Source organism: Rutidosis leptorrhynchoides, chromosome 2, assembly GCF_046630445.1.
Source record: "Rutidosis leptorrhynchoides isolate AG116_Rl617_1_P2 chromosome 2, CSIRO_AGI_Rlap_v1, whole genome shotgun sequence".
In the NCBI taxonomy this organism is placed as follows: Eukaryota; Viridiplantae; Streptophyta; class Magnoliopsida; order Asterales; family Asteraceae; genus Rutidosis; species Rutidosis leptorrhynchoides.
In genome coordinates this window covers 471,779,346-471,801,042 of record NC_092334.1, presented here as the reverse complement: position 1 = coordinate 471,801,042, position 21,697 = coordinate 471,779,346, and positions in this window count along the sequence as shown.

Sequence of the window (21,697 nt, the reverse complement as noted above, 5' to 3'; positions counted from 1 at the left end):
TATATAAGGAATGGTGTGTTGATCTGATGAGTACTATAGCGTTAAATGTAGATGTAGATAGATTAGATGATAGAAGTTTTCTTAGATTTATACTTGGCGGTAGGATGTACAGGATGTCCATGATGGACATGGCCAGGGCATTACAGATATATACGCCCGCTGAATTGCTATTACCTGATTGTATTAATTTGATTTATCGTGGTGAAAGGGTAGATAGGAATTTTGACGCAAACGCCGTCTGGAGGCGTATGCCAGACTATAATGTTTTTGGGCGGGGAGGAACACATACCTACTTACATATTAACAAAGCCGAGCTTCGTATAATTCATAGATTTTTGGCTAACTCGATTACACAGAGAGGTCACAATAAGGTAAAATTGACCTTACATGATTTATTTTACCTAAAGTGTATTCGAGACCAAAGAGGCTTTGTTAATATCCCCTACTGTGTTAGTTTTTATTTATCTAAGATGGTTGAAGGAATACAGGAAGGGGGATAATTGGAGGAGGTATTTTTGTTACTCTCATTGGAGAGTATTTAGGTGTAGATAAGGACCAAGGAGGTCCACTTATGAAATGTAGGGAACAGGTAGAGCTTTTAGGATTGAAGGTTTATGCGGGTGCTAAGGTATTAAAGAGTAGACGCAACCAGGCAATACCCTATGTAGGTAGTCAACCTCAGGTAGAGAGAGGCTCAGATGAGGAGATGGAGGAAGCAGATGACATTAGGGATGTCATTCGGGAGGCTATGACTGATGTCTACCAGCGTGTAGATGAGGTAGACATGACAAACGCGGAGAGATTTCGTCGGATGGAGCAGTGGCAAGCCCGGAATGATTACGAGCATTCCAGGCAATGACAGCATGATAGATGGGACTATCATCAGCGTCAGATTATGAGCCGGCTGTCACCTCAGGAGCCCTACATCCCGACCCGACCAGCTTACTATCCTCCACACCAACCCGAGATGAGACCGCCTTATACTCTCTACGACCCTAACCAGGCCTACCAGTACACCTATCACCAACCATGGAACCCGGACGATGACATGAACTGGAACCCCTATCCAGATTGATTTAGTTCCGGTTGGTAATTTATATGATTTTTAATTTTTATTATTTCGGTTTATTTATGTTTAAACACATTATATTTTGATACATTAATGTATTGTTTAATATTTTTATTATTTGGTACTAGTATTTCATATTTGATTTGAAAGTGGGATTTTAAGTCACATTTCAAATTACAATGCTTGTTTATATTTGTATGTATGCATATTGTCAATTGTACACAACAGGGTAAAACAGCGCATTTTCAAAGACTGGCATTAAGTTCAGCAAAAGCTACTAATTTTGACGACAAAACGAAAAACAAATATGGTGTAACAACAAGACGGAATAAACAAATGATGTGCACCATTTATCATTCAGCAAACAAACGCCAATATGTTTGGAAACTTTGGTAAAATTTAATCATTTTTCTACGCTAATCACTCTCAATAATTTAAATTGTTACTGATTTCTTGTAAATGAGGGCATTGCAAGATCTTAAGTGTGGGAAGGGGTTAAATTCTTTAGGATTTTTAAAAATTTTTAACTTAAAACACTTGGTTACCATTAAAAATACTAGTAATGCAGTAGTTGTATTAGAATCTAGTGCTCTCTGATAATAAAGAACAGCCCTAGTCTTATATACTGACTACACAATTCTAGTAAAATTTTCAAAATTTTCAATTAAATGAATTCAAATTCATGTTTATACATATTTATGAGCGATAAAACTAGGTGTTAATACCGAAATTATTGTTACCTCGGAAAGGATATAAATTGAGAAACAACCCAAAATGTTAGAATTCATTTAAAATGGAATAGAGGTCAATAAAAAGGCAAAGAAAATAAAAGCCAAGTGTAGGAAAAATTACCAAGTTTTTTAAAACATATGTCACATATTTTTGTAACAAATAACTGAAGATACTTTTGCTTTGGATTAAACTAATCAGTTTTACCCGATTTACTGTAATATATTTGAAAGAAAGATGGATCTACACGATGAATCAATTCCATCATTAAAAGGAAGTAAAGTCTTCCGAAAAAGAAACGCGCTTTTGGATTTAGGTCATGAAGTTGTCGTCCAGACCAGCTGTAGGTTGACGAAAAATCTAGAAAAGTCATCACTAAAATCAGCAGGAAATCCACGGACCTCAGCATCAAACAGGGTCGCCAAGTGGTCAGACTTATCCTAACCATGAGAGGATCTGTCTCGTAAAATGGGGAGAACGCCGTGCAAATTATCTGGATAAGACTAATGAATCAGATCCCCAGAAAGGATAATCTCCTTAAAGATCGAAAATCAACTTTTAAGCCTGATATTACTCAGTCCTAGAGATTGATCTTAAAGATTGAGAATTACAAACTCATGGAATTCGATGATATCTAAACTCGACCTTGAACGAGAAAATATTTTGATCAAAATTACAAACCGATTTGTTTTCTGAAAACCCATTTTCAATGCGTTCATTACCATCGAACGTAAAATCCTAGGAATTCACCTGGAATTCATTAGGTCACCTGAACCAAATCGGGTGTCAACCGTAAGAACGGTGGTTGCATAGCATGGTCGAAGACAGGACCTTGTGCCAGACCGAAAAACTATAGGGTGATCTTTACTATTGCTCATACAAAGGATAGTAATTGCATCCGACATGTTTTAGACCATGAACATCTGCATGTCATTAGACATTGCCTTAACAGTTGCTTGTTCAACGCTTTCCTTTACAACCGGACGGTAGTTTATCGAAAGGTAATATACGGAGCAAGTATGCTGGACATGTTGCTTTCCCAATACAAGGTTGCAAGTGGGTGACACAAAACCGCAAGTTTTGAGCTAAAGTTTTCAAATCTGAAACCCACCAAACCCACAAAAATATTTTGCAAACACTGGTGAAGGGTTATTCCGGAAAACCTATCTAGGGTAAAAGCTAGATTCAATTTTCAAAAGATCAAATATTTTCATAAAGATCCAATTTCATTAATGGATCTAAATTTTCATTGTCATGTGAGACTGTAAACCACAACGTTACTACCATTGTTTATACCGCCGTATAGAAATCACCGATGTACAAAGTGTGAAGAATAAAGAAGTGATTCTAGTATTTTTATTTCAAGACTATATTGCTTGAGGACAAGCAACGCTCAAGTGTGGGAATATTTGATAATGCTGAAAACGAACATATATTTCATAGCATTATCCCTCAAGAAAGACAAGCTTTTAGTTGCAATAGTTCTATTTACAAGTAATATTCGTTTAAATAATAAAAGGTGAAGACAAAAGACAGATTCGACGAATTGAAGACGCAAACGACCAAAAAGCTCAAAAGTACAAAATACAATCAAAGAGATTCCAATTATTGATAAGAAACGTCTCAAAATTACAAGAGTACAAGATGCGAAACACAAAGTACAAGATATTAAATTATACGCAAGGACGTTCGAAAATTCGGAACCGGGACCAAAGTCAACTCTCAACGCTCGACGCAACGGACTAAAAATTACAAGTTAACTATGCACATAAATAAAATATAATATTTAAATAATTCTTATAATTATTTATATATCATATTATTATTTATAAATGTCGGCAAGAAAGAAAACAAAGGCATGTGAACTTCACCAGCTGGCCATGCGATCGCATGGCCTTGAAGAGTAATCTTCATGCGATCGCATGGAGGCCTTTTTCAGCCCACAGGCATATAAATTCGCGTGTTTGGCTCAGTTTATATATCATATATCCATCTCTCTATCTATACGTAAATATATTTATATTTATATTATAATTTTAATTTTAATTTTAAATTCTAATAATAAGGGTATGTTAGCGAATGTTGTAAGGGTGTAAGTCGAAATTCTGTCCGTGTAACGCTACGCTATTTTTAATCACTGTAAGTTATGGTTAATGTTATTTTTAAATTAATGTCTCGCAGCTAAGTTATTATTATGCTTATTTAAGACGAAGTAATCATGATGTTAGGCTGAAAATATTAAGATTGGGTAATTGGGCTTTGTACCATAATTGGGGTTTGGACAAAAGAACGACACTTGTGGAAATCAGACTATGGGCTATTAATGGGTTTTATATTAACTAAACGATACCTCGTTAATTTAAAATATAGACTTATAATTTGACGTATTTATATATAACCACATATGCTTGACTGGGTACGGTGGGCGGGATATCTATAAATACCAATAATTGTTCATTTTACCGGACACGGAACTGGATTAATAGTTAATAGACTTGTTGAAACAGGGGTGGATTACATTCAAGGGTAATTGGTGTAATTGTTAACAAAGTAGTAAAACCTTGGTTTACACGTAGTCGATAACCTGGTGTATTCATTAAACAAAGTATTAAGACCTTGTTATAATTTGAATCCCCAATTAGTTGGAATATTTGACTTCGGGAATAAGAATAATTTGACGAAGACTTTCGCACTTTATATTTATGACTGATGGACTATTATGGACAAATCCGTATGGACATATCGAATAATCCAGGACAAAGGATAATTAACCCATGGAAATAAACTAAAAATCAACACGTCAAACATCATGATTATGGAAGTTTAAATAAGCATAATTCTTTTATTTCATATTTAATTGCACTTTTAATTATCGCACTTTTATTTATTGTCATTGTATTTAATTGCACTTTTAATTATCGTACTCTTTAATTATCGCAATTTTATTTTATCGCACTTTTATTTATCGCAATTTCATTATCGTTATTTACTTTACGCTTTAAATTAAGTTATATTTATTTTTAATATTTTACATTAGATTTTAACTGCGACTAAAGTTTTAAAAATCGACAAACCGGTCATTAAACGGTAAAACCCCCTTTTATAATAATAATATCACTTATATATATATATTTGTATTTTTATAAATTTAAAAACTAATATAGCGTTAAGCTTGTTTAAGAGTTCCCTGTGGACGAACCGGGCTTACTAAAAACTACACTACTGTACGATTAGGTACACTGCCTATAAGTGTTGTAGCAAGGTTTAGGTATATCCATTCTATAAATAAATAAATATCTTGTGTAAAATTGTATCGTATTTAATAGTATTTCGTTGTAAAAATAATACTATTTCCTAGTACACCTCGCACACATCACTCATCGCGTCGAAAACATATAAAGATTAAGTTTAAATTTGGTCGGAAATTCCCGGGTCATCATAGTACCTACCCGTTAAAGAAATTTTGTCCCGAAATTTGAGTGTGGTAGTCATGGCTAACAATAAAAATGTTTTCATGACAAATATGAGTTGATAAATAGAGTTTTATCGTCATTGAGTATTATGAATAAAATAATTCAATTTTCTGAAGAGTACGAGTGAAGCTAACACAAAAGAGTGAAATGACTAAATGTAGATTTGACTTAACCGGTGACGTAGTCATGGTTGATTTATGGAATTCCAGGAATTTAAGGAAACCTTCTAATCAGAAAGAAAATGCAATCTCACGATTTATTAGCAAACTGTCGGAATTACGGAAGAACATAACTATCAAAGAATTTGTTTCTGTGATATGCTTAAAGATTAAGTAGAATGAAAGAGTTATGTAACATGGCACATGATGACGTTATGACATGTGAATAATCATGTTCCAATAGAAGCTCACCATGACTTACTGTAATATAATCACGTTGGCCAAGCGTCATTATATTATACTAACTCATGCTTCAATTCCCAACACTTCTCCATAATTCATTCAAAATTTATACTTGGATCTTACAGAAGTTTCCAATATAATGGAATAACGAAAACACGAAGAGGTAGATAATTTCGGACAAGAATATTTATGAAAATATCTTCAGAAATATCGAAGATATTTATGATGATATTTTGAAATTTCTAAGTTCGAAAGTTAGAAGATTTTTTGCAAGATTTTAACATAACCTTGGAGCAAGATATTCTCTAAAGATTTCATCGGATCCAGAATTACCTGGATTATTTTAATATAGGGTTTGGTCCTTGTATTTGTCCTTGGTCTCCTTCATGGTTAGCTCAATCCGTTTTTCAGTACAAAATTTTCTATCGAGCGTTCCCAACACTCCATTCTTTATCATCAAACTTTTGGCCGTTTAGACCCTCTACCAATTTTCTGTTTCCTCTGCATTTAATGCTACGATATCTGAATCATCGGTTATCAATTCGAAGTGGTTTAAGGAGAATTGTGTTTTTAGATGATTAAACGCTGGTGGTAAAATGGTGGAATATGAAAGGTTCCCTGGTAATAATAAAGAGCACACATATATATCAAGGTTATAGTAAGGCTAGTCCATCTGAAAATTCGAAGTTGACTTGCTGGAGCTGTGACAAATTTGGCTAATTTGAAAAGGAAATGCAAAGTTATTTTCAGTAATAACAATGCCAAAGAAATTAACACAGATAAATGTTAGATGTATACTCAGGTTTCGAGAGTTTTTCAGGTGTATAACTATATGCATAAATCTTTCCTTCTGTAGATGAAGTACGATTGGTTCATCCTCTCGACTGAGGTGTTTTCAGGATTCATGAAAGGTTTGAACGCAGATTGTAATCGTCAAGATACAAATGAGGTTTAAGATGAAATCAAGTGGCAAACTTGAAGAAATGTTTAGTTTCATATGTTATAATCAATATTTTAATTCATTTTAATCGTCCAATGTCATTAGCCCACATTCGATAGTCCACAGTTAACAGTCCAATAATTCATATATAATTTAATATATAATATTCGAATTAATTACTACGTATCGTGACCCGTGTACATGTCTCAGACTCGATCACAACTCAAACTATATATATTATTGTAGAATCAACCTCAACCCTGTATAGTGAACTCGATCATTACAGCATATAGAGTGTCTATGGTTATTCCAAATAATATATATAGATGCGTCGATATGATATGTCAAAACCTTGTATACGTGTCCCGATATTTAAAGTGCGTAAAATAAATAACAGAAATTAAATGACGATAAATAAAGTTGCGAGAATTAAAATTGCGATAAATAAAATGCGATAAATAAATGGTGTTACAGAATTAACAGTTAGCTAGTAACAGTTAGCTAGTAACAGTTAGCTAGGAACAGTTAGCGTGGATGCTTAACAAAATTTCTCATAGTTAATTTGTTTGTTTCTAACAAATTTTATTTTGTCCAATGTTTTCTTCATTATGCCACCTGTTGGATTCTGATATGTCAAAATCCAATTATGAAATTGAGAGAAAATAGTTATTCTACGGTGAACGGATACGTATTTCGGTAGTTGTAAGTAGGATAGTAAATGACTATTGAATCATATTTGAAAAATGTACAGTGTAACTTATTAATGTGAAATCTAAATATTTCTCAGGTATTACCTACCTGTTAAAATATTTTCACCATTAACAATTTGTACGAAAGAATTTTCAATTACAATCTTTATGAAAATATACTTACATATATATTTTCTTCAGATGTAATATAGATTTAATGAGTTAATATTAAACTCATTTGATTTACGGTTGCAACTATAATTGCATAATCTCTAAAAACTTTAGAAATTACATCACTTTTACGGAGTATTTCTTCAATAATATTATGAATTTATACCTTGCGTGATGTTGGTGTTCGTGGAATTCTTGTGAACTTCGCAAGATACGAATGATGTTATCTGAAAAGTTTCGAGTACATCGATGATGAAAGTGTAAAATCAAACATATATTTGAATAATATGCTTGATTATTATGAAATGAAATTCATTAAATTGAAACAGAGATTGTATGAAACAATGGTTAAGTCGTTATCGAAGGATGTACATTATAGCATATTATTAGTATGAATTAACCGAGTAGTTAAGATTCACACATAATAGCTTAGTACAGAAAGATTTATTATGGTTTAAAAATTTATATATATAAGATATACATATAAATTCTTCAGTGGCAATGAGTTAATACTTCATAACTCGTTGATACAAGATATGTGTTATTGATTCGTAATGGTGTCCACGGTGATTCTTGAACTGGCGGAGCTTTTGATGTTATAGGTGTTGCTAATTCTGACGATGCTGATGGCACTGAATGTGCTAGTGATGTTAACGGTACTGTTGATGCTGCTGGTAAAACAAGTCTAGCTTGCGAATCACGCATCATTCTTGTCAGGATTTCTACTCTCCCTTCTATCATTTTGGTTCACTCATCTGATTTCTGGTTAGGGTTAGAATAGATAATCTCTAAGACTTTAGAGATTACATAATCGCCGCAGAAGGTTTCTTTAATGAAGTTATGAATCAATACTTCATCGTTTGTTGTTATTAGTATTCCTTGATATCTACAGAGCGTATGACATGGGTGCTCGTGGGATAGGTTGTAAAGTTGAGGTTTACGACGCGGTTGTGATTGGAGGGGGTAATGGTACTGTTGGCATTTACGATGATGGTACTGGTTATGCTGCTGGTGCTGCTGGTGTTTGTAACCTGTGCACCATATTCCCCAAAGCCACTACCCTAGCGCGAAGCTCGTTGACTTCTTCTATTACACTGGGGTGATTGTCGGTTCGGACGAGCGGATAAATAAAATCTAGAATTTGATGTAGTATATAATCGTGACGAGATACTCTGGAAATGAGAGAAAATGGTGTTTCGGACAGGTTCGCCGGTAAGTGCTTCAGTTTCTTCGTCAAGAGGGCATTGTGGCGGATGGAAAGGATCACCTTCTTCTTGTCTCCAATGATTGAGGAGGCTACAAACCCTTCCTCAATTCATCCAAAATAGATGATGGCTGATTGGTTGATCCATTCCGGTCACACTGCTTTCGGAACTTGAGCGAGATTCCATTTCGGAATATGAGGGACTTGAACTAATGACGAATTCCATTTCGTACGATTTGAATAAGGGATTGATTTTTGAATATTGGATGGTACTCTAACTATATAGAATATCTATATATATAGAGCAAAAGGTTTCGTAGATTACGGCGGAATTTACGAGATATGTCAGGCAAAGTTTACAGTAATAGATATGATAAGATATGATTTAGCAGATACACTAAGATATGAATTTTGTCTATACACTAATCATGCAATCAATGTAGCAAGACGTGTCTAGACTAAGAATTATAAGCAGATAATTTTCGACACCAAATGATAAGCAAAACTTTTTGACATGCAGACTAGGTTCAAGTCCAGGCTTATTAATATAACCTAACAACTACTAAGTTGAAGTCCAGACTCACTAATGCATCCTAACAATTCCTAGTTAGACACACTAATGCAAGACCTGGTTCGCTACGACCACCGCTCTGATATCAACTGTAGATCATGTGGGGACAACCACCGTCCCACCCAGTGCCTTCCCAGTTAACCGCCTGGTGACCACTGAGTGTACCTCAGATACTAATTTTAGGGCCTGCCTCTCAGCTACTGCCAACCCTCGTAAGGGATCGCAAGGAGTAAGAGCCAATGCTTCGTCACAGGTAACACTGTGAGAACCTCCTTTACGACTAACCCGCCACACATAGACGGCGTTATACCAGCTCTGATACCAACTGTAGAGACCCGTACTAATCCATCCGGATGAAGTCCATATTGATTATAAACGATTCACAACAGTTGATTACATCGCGAGGTACTTGACCTCTATATGATACATTTTACAAACATTGCATTCGTTTTTGAAAAAAAACAATCTTTCATTTCATCGAAAGTTGACGACATGCATACCATTTTATAATATATCTAACTATAATTGACTTAATAATAATCTTGATGAACTCGACGACTCGAATGCAACGTTTTTTTTTGAAATATGTCATGAATGACTCCAAGTAATATCTTTAAAATGAGCAAATGCACAGCGGAAGATTTCTTTCGTACCTGAGAATAAACATGCTTTCAAGTGTCAACCAAAAGGTTGGTGAGTTCATTAGTTTAACATAAATAAACATTTTCATCATTTTAATAGACCACAAGAATTTCAATTCCAGTTCTCATAAATATACGTCCCATGCATAGAGACAAAAATATCATTCATATGAATTGAACACCTGGTAACCGACATTAACAAGATGCATATAAGAATATCCCCTATCATTCTGGGAAACCCTTCGGACATGATATAAAATAATTCGAAGTACTAAAGCATCCGGTACTTTGGATGGGGTTCGTCGGGTCCATAGATCTATCTTTAGGATTCGCGTCAATTTGGGGGTCTGTTCCCAAATTCTTAGGCTACCAAGCTTTTTAAAGGGTGATATCTGGTATAATGATTCAACCATAGGATGTAGTTTAAAGTACTTGTGTCTATTTCGTAAAACAATTATAAAAGCAGCGCATGTATTCTCAGTCCCAAAAATATATATAAAAAGGGAGTAAATGAAACTCACAATACTGTATTTTGTAGTAAAAATACATATGACGACATTGAACAATGCAGGGTTGGCCTCGGATTCACGAACCTATATCATTTGTATATATGTTAAAACGTATATTCGTAATCGAACAAATATATATATTATGTCCTTAAATTATATATTATGTATATATTTATCTAATTAATATAATGTTAAGAACACCTAATTTATTATATATGAATATTTATATAAAATTTGATAATATTATTAATACATACTTATATGTAATATAAATATATTCTCACATGTATATTATTCACTTGTTATAAAATTAACAATGATAATAAAATAATTTTTAATAGAAGGATCGTTTTAATATCATGATAATTTTAGTAATACTTATAATATAAATAATAATACTAATAATACATTTATTAATGATAATAAAAATGATAATTTTAATACAGTTGGTAAAATTATAAAAATAATATTTGTAACGATATTAGTAATTTTAATAATAATTATGGTTTTAATAGTAATTATTAGTGGTCGTAATCATAATAATACTAATAATTATAAAAGGATACTAATACTAATATTAATGATAAATAAACAAGTTTGCGTTATTTTTATAGTAATGATAATAATGATAATCCTAATTATAATAATACTTATACTAGTAGTTAAAATAATAAAGTTACATTTTTAAATGATAGCATTTATATTGGCAACAACATTAGAAATCCTATATGATAATAATAATATTAACACTAGTAATTATATTACAAATAATAATAACAATATCTAATAATAACAACACTAATAATAATAATAATAATAATTAACATAATAATAATAATAATAATAATAATAATAATAATAATAATAATAATAATAATAATAATAATAATAATAATAATAATAATAATAATAAATAAAAGGATTACTACCTTAAAGGCTCAAAAAAATAACCAACTGCCCAAGCCGGGATTTGAACCCGCGACCACTCGTTCCCAACCTCACCCTCTAACCGTTCCTCCAACACTGTCTTTCTGAATTATATGCTAAACTATATATTATAACACGTGTTTGTTTCTGTTTCAAATTCTTCTTCTTCTCTTCAGTTTTTCAGAATCGTCTAAAGATATTATCCATCATAACATTTATTTCCAAACAATTTAGATTGTATATTTGAATCAGAAAACGACTTATAAATATAATTTTCAGTTAAGATAAATGAATAAAGAAAATCACAGCAGCTTGCTGTAACCGAAAAAGAGAAAAAAAAATAAATAAAAACTTAAATTATGATTTTGAGATTAAGGAGCTTTGAGACCCTGAATTCTTCACGAAACATCTTCTAATCCTTCGTTAGAATACACTAGGATCCCCAATTGAATATGATTTGCAACAGAGAGATCGAATTCATTCAAAGAAATCAGTTTGACTTTTATGATAACAAAACTTTGACTTCGAAATTCGAAATTCATTGAAGGAATTAGAAACTAAAATTTTGTAGAAAGTTCGACTAGGGGTTTCCTAACACTTCCTCATTATTAGATTTTGAAAACTCGATCGAATTGTAGCTATTGGTAAGAGTGACGAGTACAGAGGACGAAGACATGTTTTTTTCTTGGTTTTCTTTCTTTTTAATTTCCACTTGTAGTTTGTAATCTATATAGAATGATTAGATACATAATTTAACAGTTGAATATGATATTAATTGATTTGTGATGTCGACCTAAATCAATTTACAGACAGGAAGTACTGAAAAAGGAATAAAACAGATTAAATATATACAGGTTCGTACCAATTATCAATTATTAATTTCATCTGCTATTTGTTTTGTTTCTAAAAGTGGGTCGACTTTTATATATGCCAGTTGTGTATGGTTGTTGCCCCTTACAGCTCAAACAAGAAACAAAGATTTAAATAAATAAAAGGAAGATACAAAAACAGATTAGGATCCTATAAGTATAGAAATATAATACGTATGTTATCTATAATTATATACATATAATTATCAGTATTTACTATATTTATCTGTATGTATATTTATATATGAATCTGTATTTTTTTTATATATGTGTATGTATTTATATATTTGTTTATTTATTTTTGATTATTTATATAAAATTCGTAAACTTTAATATTAATACTATTGATAATGTTATTGATATACTAATACAATACCAAAACTATAAAAAAAAATATTGAGATTCTAATAATGATACATTTAATTATATTAGTAATATTAATATAACTAATTATATATTTCAAATTTTATATATATATTTATATCTCATGTTAGAGTTAATAATATTAATAATACAAATATTAATATCAATATTAATATTAATAATAATAATGAAAGTAATAATAATAATAATATTGATATATCATTTATATTCTAACTTGTAATGTATTAACTTTACATTTCTTTACCTAGGTAATACCTATTTTATAAGATAACATAATTGAATTTTAAACAATTATATATATGTTCAAACTTCTATATATACTTATGTTTTTAAATGTCAAATTCATTACTTAGATGACCATATTAAATATACATATTAAGACAATTAAACTTAAAGCAACATTATGCTTTTAATACTTTTCTAATGTTGACAACTTATGTTAAAAATCATTTATATTCAATATATTCTATTTGAAATAACAATTTTTAATTATTTTAATTTATCTTTTATATTAATTAAACCACATAATAAATTACCAATATATCTACTTTATTATTACATAATTATTTATATATAAACATTTCTGTTTACAATTAAAGGTTCGTGAATCGTCGAAAATAGTCAAAGGTCCAATTGAATATATGAAACAGTTCAAATTTTTAGAGATTCAACATTACAGACTTTGCTCATTGCGTCGAAAACATATAAAGATTAAGTTTAAATTTGGTCGGAAATTCCAGGGTCATCACAAGTGGCACCTTTCATCGTTGCGGAAATCGCCGAGATTAAAATTCCGGCAAACCTCATGTGTCGTCGTATTCTGCGGACGATGGGTAACGGTCAGAGTTGAAAGTGTTCCATGAGATACGTGAGTTTTTGAACGCGCTTTTCGATTCAATTGCATTTCATCCAAAGTAATCATAGAACGAACGGTATTAAGATCTGGAAACGATTTAGTATGCAAAGTAATATGGGTTGCGTGTGGGAACCGATGGTTGAGACCATTAATGGTGTAAGTCACGAGTTCATCCTTTTCGATAATTGAACCGAGATTAGTTAACATGGCTGATATGGAGTCAATGTAGTTCTTAGCTGTTAGATCGCCGATGGTAAGTGATCATAACTCGGTCGTTAATTCCACTGTTTTCGACCGCTTGTTGTCATGAAAAATTTTCTTCAGAAACTCCCAAGCATCATGCGATGTTTTTGGTTAGGAGTTGAGTAATCGTTCAAGAAGAGATTCAGAGAGATGGTCAGGAAGATCCATCCTAAAACCACAATGTCGGCAATTTTGGTTTCTTCAACTGGAGGTTCTAATGATGACGATACTAATTGTTGACATTAAACGCAGAAATGTGAGTGCTGAATAAGGTTCTCCAGTGTAACGACCCACCAAAATCGCTATTGACGCAGTACGTTATTCACCGGTTTCATTGCGAGGTATTGACCTCTATATGATACGTTTTGTAAACATTGCATTCTTTTGAAAAGGCACGCCATAAATGAATATCTAAATCCAAGGTTTTCGACATCTGATGATTTCTACATATAGACAATCACCGTAAATAATAGTTTATAATAATACATCAGTTGACAATGCAGTCAAAATAAGATACATGGTGATGATTTTGTGAATGCAAAGTTTTCTCGAATAAAGCATGTATGACTCCATGCACATAACTTGTATAACGTATAAGCAAACAGCGGAAGACTTCTAGGAACCTGAGAATAAACATGCTAAAAGTGTCAACACAAAGGTTGGTGAGTTCATAGTTTTAATATTGCGCATAATCTGTATATAAATGTGGACCACAAGATTTCAGCTGTTTCATCCAAAACATTTATCAACATATTCTAGGAAATTGAGCACCCTGGTAACTATACTTAACGTATTTATAATAAGTACCCCTGTTTTAACATACATGCAACCAACATGTATAATACACGCAAACCAACGTGTACTAAACTCAAATAGCATACGTCCGCTTTATATTTCAGGCTAGGGTCTCTATACCTGGAACGGACGGGGATGTCAAGCCCTATGGATCCATATATAACTACTCGCGCCCACCAGTTCTTATAACTGGCAGTTACCAGTTACCAAAGCTAAGGGATTTTCGGTTCAAACTCGGTGTAGAATTAAGTATGTACTTGTATCCATTGTGTTTAAAATAAAGTGCATGTATTCTCAGCCCAAAAATATAGATTGCAAAAGCAATTAAAAAGGGATCTATAAACTCACCTGACAACTTCAAAAATAAATCACAGAGATGTGACCGAAAATCGGAATGCAAGTAACCGTAGACCTCAACCTAGAGAATATATGTTGGTCAATAAATGTCTAACAAGCTAGGTCAGTCCATAGGGTTCGTATAGTCCTATTGCTCAAGTTCGACTCATAAATTTAGCAAAGTTTAGCAAAAGTCAACAAAAGTCAACACAAGTCAAAGTAAGTCAAATGTAAGTCAAACGCAAGTCAAACACAGTCAACATGGTCAACATAAATAAACAATCTCATAATATTACCCAAGTTGGTCAAATAGTCAAACATAAGTCAAACTTAAGTTATCTCTTTTTACTTGGAAAAAATATTATTTACATTTATGTATTTTTTAGGTATTTTGCAGCTGATTCCGGGTCCCACCAACTTTGATATTGATAATGCTAAAAACGAACATATATTTCATAGCATTATTCCTCAAGAAAGACAAGCTTTTAGTTGCAATTGTTCTATTTACAAGTGATATTCGTTTAAATAATAAAAGGTGAAGACAAAAGACAGATTCGACGATTTGAAGACGCAAACGACCAAAAAGCTCAAAAGAACAAAAGACAATCAAAAAGGTTCCAATTATTGATAAGAAACGTCTCGAAATCACAAGAGTACAAGATTCAAAACGCAAAGTACAAGATATTAAATTATACGCGAGGACGTTCGAAAATCCGGAACCGGGACCAGAGTCAACTCTTAACGCTCGACGCAACGGACTAAAAATTACAAGTTAACTATGTATATAAATATAATATAATATATAATTAATTATATTAATTATATATATATTATATATATATATTATTAAAACCGTCGGCAGCCAGAAACTCCAAGGGTGTGAAATGAAAATACCTCTCCGCGACTCGCGGAGTTTGAAGGGCTTTTTGCCGCGAGTCGCGGAGCCCCAAAATTCATTTCTGGCTATAAAGCCAACCGAATTCTGATCGAATTTAACATATTTTTCATCTCTCTCTCAATATATACGAGTAATATATATTTATATTTATAATTTATATTTTAATTTTAATTATAATTCTAATAATAAGGGTATGTTAGCGAATGTTGTAAGGGTGTAAGTCGAAATTCTGTCCGTGTAACGCTACGCTATTTTTAATCATTGTAAGTTATGTTCAACCTTTTTATATTAATGTCTCGTAGCTAAGTTATTATTATGCTTATTTAAAACGAAGTAATCATGATGTTGGGCTAATTACTAAAATTGGGTAATTGGGCTTTGTACCATAATTGGGGTTTGGATAAAAGAACGACACTTGTGGAAACTAGGCTATGGGCTATTAATGGGCTTTATATTTGTTTAACTAAATGAAAGTTTGTTAATGTTAATATAAAGATTTACAATTGGGCGTCCCTATAAATTACCATATACACTCGATCGGACACGATGGGCGGGGTATTTATATGTACGAATAATCGTTCATTTAACCGGATACGGGAATGGATTAATAGCCACTAGAATAATTAAAACAGGGGTGAAATTACATTCAAGGGTAATTGGTGTAATTGTTAACAAAGTAGTAAAACCTTGGTTTACACGCAGTCGATAACCTGGTGTATTCATTAAACAAAGTATTAAAACCTTGTTACAATTCGAATCCCCAATTAGTTGGAATATTTATCTTCGGGTATAATAATAATTTGACAAGGACACTTGCAATTTATATTTATGACTGATGGACTGTTATGGACAAAAACCAGACGGACATATTGAATAATCCAGGACAAAGGACAATTAACCCATGGGCATAAAACTAAAATCAACACGTCAAACATCATGATTACGGAAGTTTAAATAAGCATAATTCTTTTATTTCATATTTAATTTCCTTTATTTTATATTTAATTGCACTTCTAATTATCGCACTTTTATTTATTGTTATTTTATTTAATCGCACTTTTAATTATCGTACTTTTTTATCGCAATTTAATTTTATCGCATTTTTATTATTCGCAATTTCATTATCGTTATTTACTTTACGCTTTAATTTAAGTCTTGTATTTATTTTATATTTTACATTAGGTTTTAACTGCGACTAAAGTTTTAAAATCGACAAACCGGTCATTAAACGGTAAAAACCCCCCTTATAATAATAATATTACTTATATATATATTTGTAATTTTAATAAAAGTAGACTAATATAGCGTTGAGCTTTGCTTAAAGATCTCCCTGTGGAACGAACCGGACTTACTAAAAACTACACTACTGTACGATTAGGTACACTGCCTATAAGTGTTGTAGCAAGGTTTAAGTATATCCATTCTATAAATAAATAAATATCTTGTGTAAAATTGTATCGTATTTAATAGTATTTTCTGCTAAAATTATAAACTATTTTATATACACCTCGCGAAACATCAAGTATTTTTGGCGCCGCTGCCGGGGAATTCATCTTAAAAACCGGAAGCGCAACGCTAATATAAAAAAAAAAAAAAATTTTTTATCTACTTTTATTAAAAGTCGTTTTTGTAAAAATTACGTTTTAATTATTCAAAAATATAAAAAGAAAAACAAAAATATAAGTATTTTTAGGATTTTGTTAAATATTTAAGTTTTATAAGTTTCTTTATCTTTATTTTAATTTATAAAAATATAAATTTTATTAAAAATCGTTTATTTAAATTAAAAACAGAAAACAAAAAAGAAAATAAATAAAAAAAAAAAATAAAGAAAAACGCGTAAAAGTACAATCTGTCAACTGAATTCTGAATCCCCGCGACTCGCGGGGTTTTCCTCTTTATACACCGCAACTCGCGGAGGGCCTCTGACACTCGGACAAAAACCCTAATCACGGGTTATTATTTATTATTATTATTATTATTATTAAAACCTAATTACTATTATTATTATTATTAGATTTAATTTTACTTTTTATTTAATTTGTTGTATTTTGTTAAATTAGTTTTAATAAAATTGTATTATTTGTAGTTTTATTAAATAAATAATATAAAAATAATATTTTTATAAAAATTGTACTTTTTACAACTTTTTGTATATTTTTATATTTTGTACCTTTTTAATCGTTGTAGCGTAACTTTTGTATTTTTAGCTCATAATTAATTTTAAAATTAGTTTTTGCTATAGTTATTTTTACTCCTAGATTTTTAGGCTTTGCCGTAGAATTCCTTAAGTGCTTTTTCTTTAGACTAAGATTTAGGTGCTTTAGAATTTTGCGACGCCTTTTTAAGTTTTAGTTTCTTTTTAAGTTATTTCCATTTGGGATTTAGTTTTTCTTGTAAGCTTTAATATTTTTAGACCTTTTACTATGTATCAATTATCATTCCAATTAGTAATTTCAATTTGCGATTATAATTTTAAGTTAGTTGTAGTAATAAGGTTAAATTAGTTAAGTATTTTTAAGTTTTTATAAGTTTCTTTTATTTTTCCGTCACCTTTTATTTTTCAACCATTTTTTTTTTTCTTTTTCGACCTTTTTCGACGCAATCTTTTTCTCTCTTATTTCTCGCCATTCTAGTTTTTAGGACTTAGAATTTTATTCTACTTCTTATCTAAATTTCTTAAAATTACGAAAAATTATTTTGAGTGGTTAAATTAATAGACATCAAAATTTTCTGGTTCGTAGTAATAGTTGGATTTGTACGTGGACCGGGTTATTGGAGCCAAACAGTCCTCAATTATATTGAGACCAAACGAATCCTGCCCCTCTGCTGCATCTTTTGGCTATTCGAAACGTGGGCAAAATCAGAAAAGTCTATTAATTGGATAACTTATTATAATTTTTCTTTCCTTTTTAAAACTAATAAGATATTCAGTGAATGCACCGAGCAAGACGTTCACCACCTTTTGTACGTTCACCACCTGTAACTCGATCAAGACATCGTTTAACAAATATAACCGCCGTTGATTTTTCTTTAGAATCGTCATCCAGTCGACCAAGTACTTCAGTTCAAAATACCGATAATCCATTTTTTGAACCCGACCTCACAATTGAGAATCCAGAAAATATTCAGGAACGGTTCATAGATCCTGAACCACTAAACTTTCCTCCGGAACCACCAATCATTCAAACAGAGATTGTTGAGGAACGAACTATTAAATCAGAATCATCTAGTGATACCGATTCAACAAATTCAATTATGGAGAATCTGGAACCTTTAAGTATGGAAGACCGAATGAGAGCTAAACGCACTGGCCAAGGTCACGCAATTACTCATCCAGACATTAATGCGCCAGATTATGAAATCAAAGGACAAATTCTACACATGGTGACTAATCAATGCCAATTTAGTGGTGCGCCGAAGGAAGATCCAAATGAACATCTACGTACCTTTAATAGGATCTGCACACTATTTAAAATCCGAGAAGTGGAGGATGAACAGATATATCTCATGTTATTTCCCTGGACTTTAAAGGGAGAAGCCAAAGATTGGTTGGAATCGTTACCTGAAGGAGCGATCGATACATGGGATGTTTTAATTGACAAATTTCTTAAACAATTCTTTCCTGCATCTAAAGCCGTAAGACTTCAAGCAGAAATTGTTACGTTCACACAGAAACCAAATGAAACTCTATATGAGGCGTGGACAAGATACGGAAAGTTGTTAAGAGGATGTCCGCAACATGGTTTAGACACTTGTCAAATAGTACAAATATTCTACCGAGGATGCGACATCACTACAAGGAAAGATATAGATATAGCAGCTGGTGGTTCGATTATGAAGAAAACCGAAACTGATGCTTACAAAATTATTGATAATACTGCTTCCCACTCACATGAGTGGCACCAAGAAAAAGATATCATTAGATCATCTAAAGCAGCTAGAGCCGATTCTAGCCATGACTTAGATTCCATTTCCGCAAAGATAGATGCTTTCGAGAGACGAATGGAAAAGATGACTAAGGATATTCATGCTATACGAATTAGTTGTGAGCAGTGTGGAGGACCACATTTGACAAAAGATTGTCTCAGTATTGAATTAACAATGGAACAAAGAGAGAATATTTCATACATAAACCAAAGGCCTGGAAATAATTATCAGAATAATTATCAACCGCCAAGACCGATTTACAATCAAAACCAGAATTATAACCGAAATATTCCATACAACAACCAACAAGGTCCTAGCAATCAACAAGTATCCAATAATACTTACAATCAGCAAAGACCGAATTTTCAAAACAAACCACCACAACAAACCGATGATAAAAAGCCGAATTTAGAAGATATGATGACGAAGCTAGTTGAAACTCAAACGCAGTTTTTCACATCTCAAAAACAAACAAATGAACAAAATGCTCAAGCATTTAGAAATCAACAAGCTTCTATTCAAAATCTGGAACAAGAAGTGAGCAACCTAGCAAGGTTAATAGGTGAAAGAAAACCGGGAAGTCTACCAAGTGATACAAACGCTAACCCCCGGAATGAAACAGCTAAAGCTATTACCACAAGAAGTGGAACAACACTTAAACCACCTGAAATACCTGTAACTTCTGATGAAACTATTCCTACTACACAAGAACCACAACCTGATCAAGATAAGGAAAAAGAACCGGTAGTTGAAAAGGTTAATGAAGATAACACAGTTAAGGATAAACCTTATGTTAAACCATACCAACCACCACTTCCTTATCCGAGTAAAATGAAGAAAGAAAAACTTGAAGCCGAGCAATCCAAATTCTTGGATATGTTTAAACAGATAAATGTAAATCTTCCTTTCATTGATGTGATTTCAGGAATGCCTAGGTATGCTAAATTCTTGAAAGATCTAATCACGAATAGAAAGAAAATGGAAGAACTCTCGGCTGTTACTATGAATGCTAATTGTTCAGCAGTGCTGTTGAATAAGATACCAGAAAAACTATCTGATCCAGGAAGTTTCACAATTCCATGTTTTCTGGGTAGTCTTAGTTCAATAGAAGCATTAGCAGATTTAGGTGCTAGTATAAATCTAATGCCGTATTCACTATACGCTAAACTAGACCTTGGAGAATTGAAACCAACAAGAATAAGCATACAACTAGCCGATCGATCAATAAAATATCCTAGAGGGATAATGGAGAACATGCTAGTTAAAGTTGGTACTTTAGTATTTCCAGTAGATTTTGTTGTTTTGGACATGGAAGAAGATTCTCAAGTTCCTCTCATATTAGGAAGACCATTCTTAAACACGGCTAAAGCAATGATAGACGTGTTCGGTAAGAAACTGACCCTAAGTATAGAGGATGAGAGTGTTACCTTTTCAGTTGATAGAGCAATGCAACAACCACAATCTGCAGATGATAAATGTTATTATATTCAAACTATAGATGCACATGCAGAATTATTAAAAGAATTTCCAGAATTACAAGGAACAGGAGAATGTTCTTTAGGAGAAGGAAATGAACCAATTGATGAAGCTGAAATGTTAGCTACACTTATAGCTAATGGATATGAACCAACAACAGAAGAAATTCAAATGCTAAAAGAAGAAGACAGATATCGATATAAATCATCGATAGAAGAACCTCCGAAATTAGAATTAAAGCCACTTCCAAACCATTTGGAATACGCTTATTTACATGGTGAATCTGAATTACCTGTAATAATATCGTCTTCTCTTACTGAAAATGAGAAATCACAACTCATTTCTGTGTTGAAAGCTCATAAACCAGCCATTGCATGGAAGATTCATGATATTAAAGGAATAAGTCCTTCGTATTGCACACATAAAATCCTTATGGAAGAAGGTCATAAAACGTATGTGCAACGCCAACGAAGACTAAATCCTAATATGCAAGATGTAGTTAAAAAGGAAATTATTAAACTGCTAGATGCAGGTTTGATATATCCAATTTCTGATAGTCCATGGGTAAGCCCAGTTCAATGCGTGC